The sequence below is a fragment of the Camelus bactrianus genome, chromosome 13 (genome assembly GCF_048773025.1).
Source record: "Camelus bactrianus isolate YW-2024 breed Bactrian camel chromosome 13, ASM4877302v1, whole genome shotgun sequence".
Lineage (NCBI taxonomy): Eukaryota > Metazoa > Chordata > Mammalia > Artiodactyla > Camelidae > Camelus > Camelus bactrianus.
Window position 1 is genome coordinate 55,108,718 of NC_133551.1, and position 9,894 is coordinate 55,118,611.

Below are 9,894 nucleotides of genomic sequence, written 5' to 3' on the forward strand. Positions count from 1 at the left end.
TTGGGCCACGGGAATCATGCTCACTGCTCCAACTCCACCATTTGGCATAGCACCTGGCACACAGTAGGTGCTCTGTGAGTATCTGAAGATGAATGGATGAATGATTGCATTTATCAAGAGTAAGGGAGCCAAGAGCACTGCCAAATTCTTGGGCAGAAGGATGTTGACATGATGTTGTTTTGACAGCCTGGGCTCTGGCCTGAATTCCCACCGCAGCTCTCCTGCCTACTGGCTGTGCAAACTTGCACAAGTTTCTTAGCCCCCCTGGGTCTCGGTTTCTTCACCTGGAAGTAGAGACCACTAGAGTACCTACAGTAGTATCTCATAGGATGGGTGTGAGGCTCAGATGAATGCAAACATGTAAAACACGTATGCCTGGCACGTAAGAAACACACGATAAATGCCAGCGGCTGCCGTTCTCAGCTGGGACTGACATCAGAGTGGGGCTGACGTGAGGCTGCTGTCTGATTTCCGTCCCCCATTATTTGGTGATGTCTTTGGGAGAGCCCATCAGTAAACAGCCTCATGGGCCTGAGCTGTCCAATCCTTCAGCATCACTGGAAGGATAGGAGATGCCACTGGTTCCTGCCCTCCAGATGCTTATGGACTAGAGGGGAGCTGGGGAGGCCCAGCACACAGGTTCTGGGGGAAGAGCCGGGCCCAGCCTGCAGGAGAGCTTCCTCTGTAGCTGGTTTGTGTCTGTTTTGAGGCTGTAGCCAGAGAGCCTGCTCCTTTGCTGGAGAAGCTATGTTTTCTCCTGGAAACAGAGAGAGTTGTGAGTTCCTATCCCCAGTGGAGACTTTAGGCTTTTGGGTGTGTGTGTGTGTAGGGTAATTAAATTTATTTATTTTTTAATGGAGGTGCTGGGGCTTGAACCCAGGACTTTGTGCATGCTAAGCACATACTCTAACACCAAGCCGTACCCTCCCCTCTTCAAGGTGCTTCTTTTGAGCATGAGGGGAGTGGTGGGATGGCAGGAGTCTTGGAAGGAGGGGCTGTGGGCGTGGCAGAGAAGCAGCAGATCTGAGAAGAGGAGAGCAGTGTGCCAGAATCTGTAAGACCCGCGTTCAAACCTCTCCTGCTCCTGAGCCACGTGGCCTTGGTCAAACCATTTCTCCTTTCTGAGCCTTAGCGTCCTTTCTGTGGAATGGGGTGACAGCTGCTATGGTCAGTGACTGAGAGGACAAGTATGGTGAGTTACAGTTGGCGTGTCCAGCCCCTATTCCTTCACCTCCCTGCTCTGTAGACTGTCCCTCACCAGTTGGGTAGACATTCATTTTTATTTTCCAGGGGACCCCAGTGGGCACATAGCCATGCTTTTCCCTGGGCCCAGAGACCCACCCCACCAGCTCTGCCTATGTTCCCATGCTCAGCCTGAGGGGGCTGGAGCTGGCCTGGCCTCCTTGGTCTCTTCCACTATTTCGGAGACTCTGGGTCATGGCAGCGGTGAGACTGCTGTCCTGAAGACTGAGGGCCCCATGCTTCCACGCCCCCTCACCCCTCCACCCAGGCCCACAGTGAGACTGAACTGGTGACCCAGTCACCGGTGCCCTGCTGTCTCTGGGCAGCGCGTCTTGATTCCCTGAGGGGCCTCCTTTGTAGAGCATTGAGAGGCTGATGTATAGTTCTTGCAGCTTTGGTCACTGGCCACCACATTCCCTGCTGCTGGCATTCCAAGGCCAGGGACCTCCCTTGGGCTCTGGCCTGGATGTTCAGCACCTCTGCTCAGTCATGGTCTAGTCTGGGGAGCACATGGCTTACTGCAAACAATTGGACAGATCTGGGTTTTAAACTTTGTTCCTTCTAGTGATCAGTACAGGCAGCAGGTGCTGTCAGAACCCACCCCACAGCTCCTTGGTCTGCTCCAGTTTGGGGATTGGGGGGACCTATGTAAAGCAAGGTGACTTAAGGCAGGGACACCCCATGTCCAGTGGCCAGCACCTGCCACCCTGCTGGGGCTCTCTGGGCTTCTGGGGCCTCTCTGCCCGAGTACAGGGCAGGCTGGAAGTGCCAAGGAAGTGATGCCTCACTGGGGGCAGCCCTCAACCAATGACTGTTGGAAGTTAGGGCATAAATCCTCCAGCCTCCTCCCCGTGGGCTGAGATAACTATAAGGCCCATGTCCTAGTCTTTCCCTGAGGTCCCCAGCAAGGCTGAGCTCACGGAGGTAACCCACTCAATTACATACTCTTCACCAGCTTCCTTCCCTTCTCTGCCTCACCTCCCATTCCCACGCCCATATTTCCTGGGGTCACCTCCCAAACAGACAACTTGCCTGCAAATCCTTGTCTCAGGCTTGGCTTTTGGGGAAGCCCAGATGAAGACATCTCTTACTGAACCAGCAGCAGCCTCATTTCCCGTGCAGTTCTCCCATCCTCACACCAAGCAGCCACATCTCCCCACCAGCTCGCTCTCCTGTTGGCTGTTGACTGGCTCGGGGGATGAGACTGGCCCCAGATTGAGCTCACTGGTCACTCTTACCTTGCTCAGTTGATCAGCCCACTGTGACAACGTAACCCAAGCTGATCGACCAAAGGTCCTTCTCTGGGACTTTTGAATGTGGGCAGGGACAGTGTCTGTCCGATGATAAACACTGAGAAGTGAGGCTCTGGGCCTGCTGGTGGAGTGCTGTTTGGAAATGCCGCTCTCCTGGAGGAGATGGTGACTCTGGGACCTAGAGGGAAGCAGAAACAAGAGAGGAGCAAGTGAGTGCTTGGGAGGCTGTGCCTCCCTGGCTCCATTTATCTTTGGAACCCCGTGATGTGGTTTCCCCTCTACAACACCCCTTTGCCCAAGTCTGTTTAATTTAAATTTCAGTCGCTTGCAACCAAGAAGACTCTGTGTGACCTTGGGTTTGCCATTTAACAGAGCCTGCTGCATTGCAGGTGTCTGATAAGCATCTCTTGACTGACTTACACCCTCTGAACCTTATTTTCCCCTCATTTACATGTTGGGGTCAATAATAACTACTTCATAGGTTGTTGGAAAGATAAATGAGACAAGGAAAGCCTGGGGACTTTGAAGTGTCAGACCCAAGCAAAGAGCTCCCTTCTGCCCGGAAGGCTGAGGAGGAGCTGGGGAGGGGAGGCCTCTTGGGCGAGGGGTGCCGAGCCCTGCCTGGGTCTGTGGCTGGACTGCTGGCCCTGAGGGCTGCGTGAAGATGATGGTGATGGGCGGAGGAGGGGAGGCGTCAATGCGAGTGACTTTTTTTTTTTTGAGAGAATCAATAAGCAGCACAGAGAAGGGAATTCATGTTTATTGACTCCCCATTATGAGCGAGCACTGGGTCCAACTCCTCGTGTATATCAGAGTACAGACTAGCGACCTGGAGGCAAATATTTTGTTTGGCCTTTGTGGAGCTTAAAGAAACATTTCAATTAATTGCCAACATACACAAATCCGGAGATTCCACGTGAAAACATGGTTGGGGGCTGCTCTTGAAAAATTAGAAGTCCTAGCAACATGGGGCCCATGTTCCCTGTGGCATCGATAGCTAGAATGACAGACAGCTCCCCTCTTCTGATGGGACATCCGCTCTCCAATTTGTACTGGCCCCACCTGGCCTCTTCACTCATGGGTGGGGCTTGTCTGGCCTTTAGTCATCTGAGATGGTAATTCTGGACATTTTCACCCCATCTTCCCAACAGCCCTGCAAAGTGGGTACCATCAGCCCCATTTTACAGGTGATAAAACTGAGGGTCAGTGGTGAAGCGATCTGCTCCAGGTCACACAGTTATGAAACGATGGAGCTGGGATGGGTTCTCAGTTCTCACCGACCCCTAAAGTTTATTCTGCTGTCAAAAAACAAGGAGTGTTTGGCTTTAGGTAGAAGGAAGGAGGAGGAGGCGGAGAGGCTGGGCATCGGTGGTTGGGAAGAAGGGGTGCCAAGGAGATTGGGGTGAAGATGATATAGTCGGACCTGGGCACTACCAGTTGAAAGGGACCCCCCAGGAGGACCAGATGAGGAAGCCTGCTCCCAGGTAACTTTTAGGACATGGACGCTGGTCCTGGTGGTCTGCGGTCAACAAGAAATGGGTGATTTTGGAAAATTAACTGAGGGGAGTGAGGCAAGAATGATGTCAGGCATCTTGTTGGGAGCCTGGGTGGCCAGTGCTTTGGGACGTCAGGAGGGGGAGGGTAGGGATGGGGGAAGCGGGTCTGGTAGGGTGAGAAATTGTGTTCAGCTTTGGAGGTACATGGGGAGATGTTGCGCAGAGAGTTGGCTGAACATGGATGGAACACAAGTGAGAGCTCCAGGCTGGAGCTAATGGTCTAGAGATTAAGCTGTGATGTCCGGGGTAGGCAAAGGGCCCAGGCCGGGGGTGTCAGGGCTGAAGTATTTGGTGGAGGTTGGAAGGATGCCCCCATTCACTTTCTCTGATATTCTACGAGGTAATGAGGCCCCCACCCCTCTTTACCCAGCGGGCTTCTCCATAATTGTCTTCCCTGGGGATGTTTGAGCGAAATGGATGAGTGAGAGGCAGGCAGGGAAGGAGGGAGGGAGAACTGGTTATGGCTCCCCCTCGGCTCCAAGTGGATAATTACACAGCTCTCTGAGCCCCAGGACTGGGCCAGGCAGCAATCCATACAGACAGCCTCTCAAAATTAATGGGACTCCAAGGGGTTTGAGATGGGGGGAGGACTAAGGCTGGGGGAGGCTGAGGTGAGATGAACTAGAGACAGGAAGACACTGTGTCTGAAAGATAGAGCCCGAGACGCACACAGGGTCTGAAAGAGAGATGGAGAGAGAAGGAGGATAAGAGCAAAGACACCGAAGCCCAAGGAGGTTAAGTCACCTGCTCAGAGTCACACAGTAGTTAAGCTGGGCTTTGGCCGGTCTGTCTGCTTCCAGAGCGCCTGGTCTTAACTCACTTTCTGGTGCGAACTTTGTCTTCTCTGGGAAGTCACCGGGAAACTGGCTTGTAGGAAACCCTGGCCAGAACCTGGGGAAGAGCACTGCCTTCTGGAAATGGTGACTGAGGAAAACGGAGCAGGCACGACTTGTCCCTCGAGGCTTGGCTCAGACTGGGACCCTCCCCTGCTGGAACAAGGGCGAGGCGTGCTTCCTCTATCTGGGTAATTGTCTCATTTTTTTCCATGTTAGATCCGCCCTCTGCCCCGTCCGCAGGCAGTGAGCTCCTTGAGGGCAGGGCTGGGCAGGGGACACCTCCATCCCAGTACAGAACCTCAGCAAATCTAAAGACGGAGCAGAAAAGAGGCATTAGCGAAGTTGGAGTCTGATACAGCTGGAGTTTGGTTTACAGACTTGAGTGAATGTTAATCTCTTGGTTTTGATAAATGTACCACGGTTATGTAAGACATTAACAGGAAGGGAAGCTGGGGGGAGGGCACACGCGCGCTCTCTGAACTGCACTGGTAATTTTCACATTCTCTCCAAATAAGTTTATCAAAGAAAAACAGCAGAGCAGATTCCAGATGTTGGCTGGGGGCAGGGAAGGGGCCTGATAAAGGCTGGGCAGAGGTCAGGGCCCCAGAGGGGAGCTGGGCTGCAGAAAGTTGACACGGGTGTCCCACAGCCACATTTTCTCTTGGATGGGGGACAAAAGGGCACGAGGCACCTTGGGTACCCGAGTCAGGGCAGTGCAACTTGATTAGCGCCCCACTGATCCAGTGTTACCAGGGCCCCAAACTAAGTCTAAACTGTGCTCACCCAGGATTCAGTTCACCAAGGAGGGGTCGGGGGAAGCACCAGAAATATCCTGACCATCTCTACCATTTACTTCACACCTAGTATGTGCTGGCAGCCTCCTAAGCTACTCCACATACAGTATCTATTTGAATTCTCACAGAATTCCATTCTCTGGACTAGTCTGAGGCTCAGAGAGGTTAGGCAACTTGCCTAATGTCACACAGTACGTTCTGGCCAGAGCTCTTCTGACAGCCGGAGTGCGAGACTTTTCCAACCTTGCGCCATGCTGGGGATTTACCGTAGATGCAGCAGGGCTTGGGGTCTCCGAGGGCAGGAGCGCTGGACCACCGGCCTCCAGCAGCCTGGAACCCGGGAGGCACACAGTTGCGGTTGACTCCAGGCCCCTCTCCTAGGAGCTTGTCCGACCTCTTATCTTGGCTCATGTCTGTTTTGCTTCTCTGTCCTCTCTGACACCTGCTCCTGAAGGCTGTCTGTCCCAGCTACTTCGTGGTGATGCTCAGCTTCTGCTTTTGGCCTCTGTGCCTCCTGCTCTAAGTCAAGCTAAAAGGGAAACTGATGGGCCCAGCTCCTTGTCTTGTGAGCTGGCCACCCTGGGGTCCAGACAGCTGTGGCTGAGCTGCGGGGGGCGGGGAGAGGGTGGGCAGAATGCAGGCCAATATGGCTTAGGCTACGTTCTGCTGATGGACTGCTTGGCTTTGAATCCCTTGGCTTTGACTCCTGTGTGACTCTGGGGAAGTTACTTCACCATTCTGTGCTCTCAGTTCACCACTAGAGATAATAATGGTTCACTCTTCATGAGATTACTGTGAGGATTGAATGCACATAAACGTCGCAGGACAGTGCCTGGACTGGAGGAAGCACCTCTCCACCAATGATTATTATTATTCTTGTTATTACTGTTCCAGATTGTGGTGTATCTACTCAGCAGGGGCAGTCAGTGGGGTGAGCAGTGATGGACACGTGTTCTACACCCAGCCAGTCCACCAATTGTTGACGCCCATGCTCTCCCTCCTAACCTGTTTGTGATCCCGTGTGAAGGATTCATCCTAAGCAAAGGGAGAGTTCAGGCTTCCAGGTACAGGAGTGCGTGTGTGTGTGTAAAGTAAGTGTGACTCTCCCTCCATTGCTGTGGCTGAGACCTGGGGCCGTGGCCCTGCTTTGGCCTTTACGCCGTCACACTGGTGGAAGAAGGCTTCTCCCTGCTTCGGCAGAGCACGGGTGGTTGTATAGGTCAATGGTGGGGTTTCAGTGGAAAGTACGGACTGTGTCTGAGGATCAGGAATTTCCTAGGGTTGTAGGAGAACCTCACTGGATCTGGGTAAGTTAGCAAGTGGGCGATGAGAAAGGGAGGCAGTGATTTCAGTGGGGAGCTGCAAAGCTTGAACTCCTCCCGCCCCTATCTGTGGAACAGCTATCTCTGCCAGCTCAGATTCCTATCTAGAAGTGTCTCTGGATCCCCAGCTGCTGGACGTGTTGGTGGAGATCAGAGTCGAGAGAAGACTGAGGAGGCTGGTTAGAGGATGGCTCAGGCCTTCAGATATCGGATGCAGCCAGGATGTAGGAGGAGGAAGAGAGGCCAGGAGGAGGCTGAATAATAATAGCAAACATTGTGCCAGATACTGTTCATTTAATCCCAGCAACAACCTAATGGGGAGCTGTGATGAGCATCACCCCCATTTTACAGATGAGGAAACTGAGGCCAAAAGGGGTTAGGTAAATTTTTTCCCTGTTCACTTTGAACATGCCAAGATTATCTCTACCCCAGGGCCTTTGCATTTGCTCTTTCCTGTCTGCAGGGCTCTGCCCTTAAATCTTCATGAGGCCAGTATATTAGTGCTCTCTGGCCATGTAACAAATCACCCCCAAATTTAGCAGCTTAAAATTTGTTACCTCAAAGTTTCTGTGGTCAGGAATTCAAGAGCTACTGCAGGGCCACATTATGACTTTTGCCTTTGTTGGCCCCTTCTTAAAAGAATATTAAAAATTGTATTTTGTGATTGTGTTGGTTAAAGATAGACACATTAATATGATACATTAAAATATTTTCTTTGACCTAAAATTTGCTTTCTTTCTCTTAACCTAATGGAAACTAAAACATTTATGTGGGTCCCAAAAGTACTTGCGGTCCCTGGGCACTGTGCCAGCTGTGTCTAGTGGACAGATTGGCTCAGAGCGGCTCAGCCGGGTAGTTCTTGCTTAGGGTCCCTCACATGGCTGCAGTGAGGATGCTGGCAGTGTTCGTCGTCACCCGAAGGCTTGACTGAGCCTGGAGGATCCGCCTCCAAGATGGTACACTCACATGGCCGTGGGCAGGAGGCCTCAGCTCCCAGCCATCTGGGCCTCTCCATGGGGCTCCTTGAGCATCTTCCTGACATGCAGCTGGCTTCCCCTAGAGTGTGTGAGAGAGAGAGAGAAGGGCCCACAAGGCCTTCTATGCCCTATCTTGGAAGTCACACATGGTCCACACATCACTATTTCTGCCACATTCTTTTCATTAGGAATGAGTCACTAAGTGCAGCCTGCAGGCACGGGGCTGGTGGAGAGGGAAATTAGACTCTGTGCTTTGAAGGCAGTGGACACATTTTATAGAATTTGTGGACGTATTTTAAAACCATTTCACCTGGCTTCAGAGAGGCCTTCCCTGACCACCATTTCTCTCCTCACTGCCACCCTCCTGGTACTCTGACTCATCACTCGGTATCACTACCTAAAATTACCTTGCTCATTAGTCTGATTGTCTGTCTGCCCCAACCAGAAGCTAAGCTCCATGGGAGGGGGCCTTGTCTGTCTGCTCACCACTGTCACCCCAGGGTCTAGTGTAAGGGAGTGAGAGCCTGGCGAAGCTGGCTGACCAGGGGGCAGGGGATTATTTTGAGCAGAGACATCAGATAATAGGGCCTAGTGGGGGAGCCAGATGTGGGAACAGGTAAATTACAAAGCATTATGACGATGCATATAGATGTGTGTTTAGGACGCATTAGGCTGGATCCTGACACTGTCACCCTGACTGAGGCCCTTGCTTTTGGCTCCTTCCTTGATGGAACTTTGCTTACCATTGAGAGTCCTGGAAAGGGGGGCTCTGTCTCTGGGCCGCAGTCACTAGCTCACCTGACTGTGATGCTCCTTTCAGCCTCTGGGTGGCAGCAGAGGCCCAGGCTTGGCTGAGCTCCCGGCTCCTGGCAGCTTCCACCATCAGAGGGAGCCAGCCGAGAAGCCATTCTCTGCTGACAGCCTCAGCTTGCTGGGTGGGGCGGAGGGGTGCTCAGGCCAAAAGTGTGGGCTGTTCCAGCCTGTTCTCCTGCCTCTGAGTGCTTTCCTACACTCTTCCCCCAGCTTCTCCTGCTCTACAAGTCTTCTTCCTGGAAGATGAGAGCAGAGGCGGGTAGGGGATAGGATGGGGGGGGGGGGCAGAACTTGCCTGACTTTTATGAAGGAGCTTGGACTTTACCCTAAGGTGATGGAAAGTTCACTGAAATGTTTGAAGCAGGGAAGCAATACAATCAAATCTGTGTTTGTAGAAAGGTCACTCTGGCTACAGGAGGCAGGATGATGGAGGCTGTGGCAATTGTCCAGGTGGGAGAAGGCCAGAGTCCGTTAGGAAACAGCCAGGCTCGGGGGTGGGGTGGGGTGGGAGGCATCCCAGGGAGAGGCTGGGCTGAGTATGCGGAGGACGGGCAGTGCTGGACCCCAGAGGGTCCCCTGAGGCTGAGGGCTCAGGACACAGGTCCAGCCCAGACAGGAGGGGGCAGCCCCCAATCCTACGTGGACTGGCTTGCCCAGGGGGATGTCAGGGCTGTGAACCAGGACCAGGAAGGCTGGGCCCATACCTGGAGCACAAGGTGAGGTGCTGACCTTGGCCACAGGCAGAATCTGCGACCAGGCCTGGACTCAGGAGGGCAGCTGGCCCAGTAGTCCCTGAAGACTGTTTTCCCACGTCCGCGGGTCCCAGCGGTGCTGTTCCGAGACATCAGGGAAGATGTGGGGAAGCCCAGAGGATTGGTTTGGGCTTGGCCCTGATACAGAGTTGACCACAGTCCTCCACTTTGCCACTGAGGGCTGAATCCATGGGTCCCCCTGGCCCTCACCCCACCTGGCTCCAGGTTCTCCGTCAGGGCTGCTGTGGAGCTGGAAGCTGCCTGTGTGATCACAGGTGGCCTTGTGCCCGGACACTGCAGCTGGGTGGGGTCTGGCAGAGCGCCTGGCTGCCTCTCAGGGCTCGGGGAG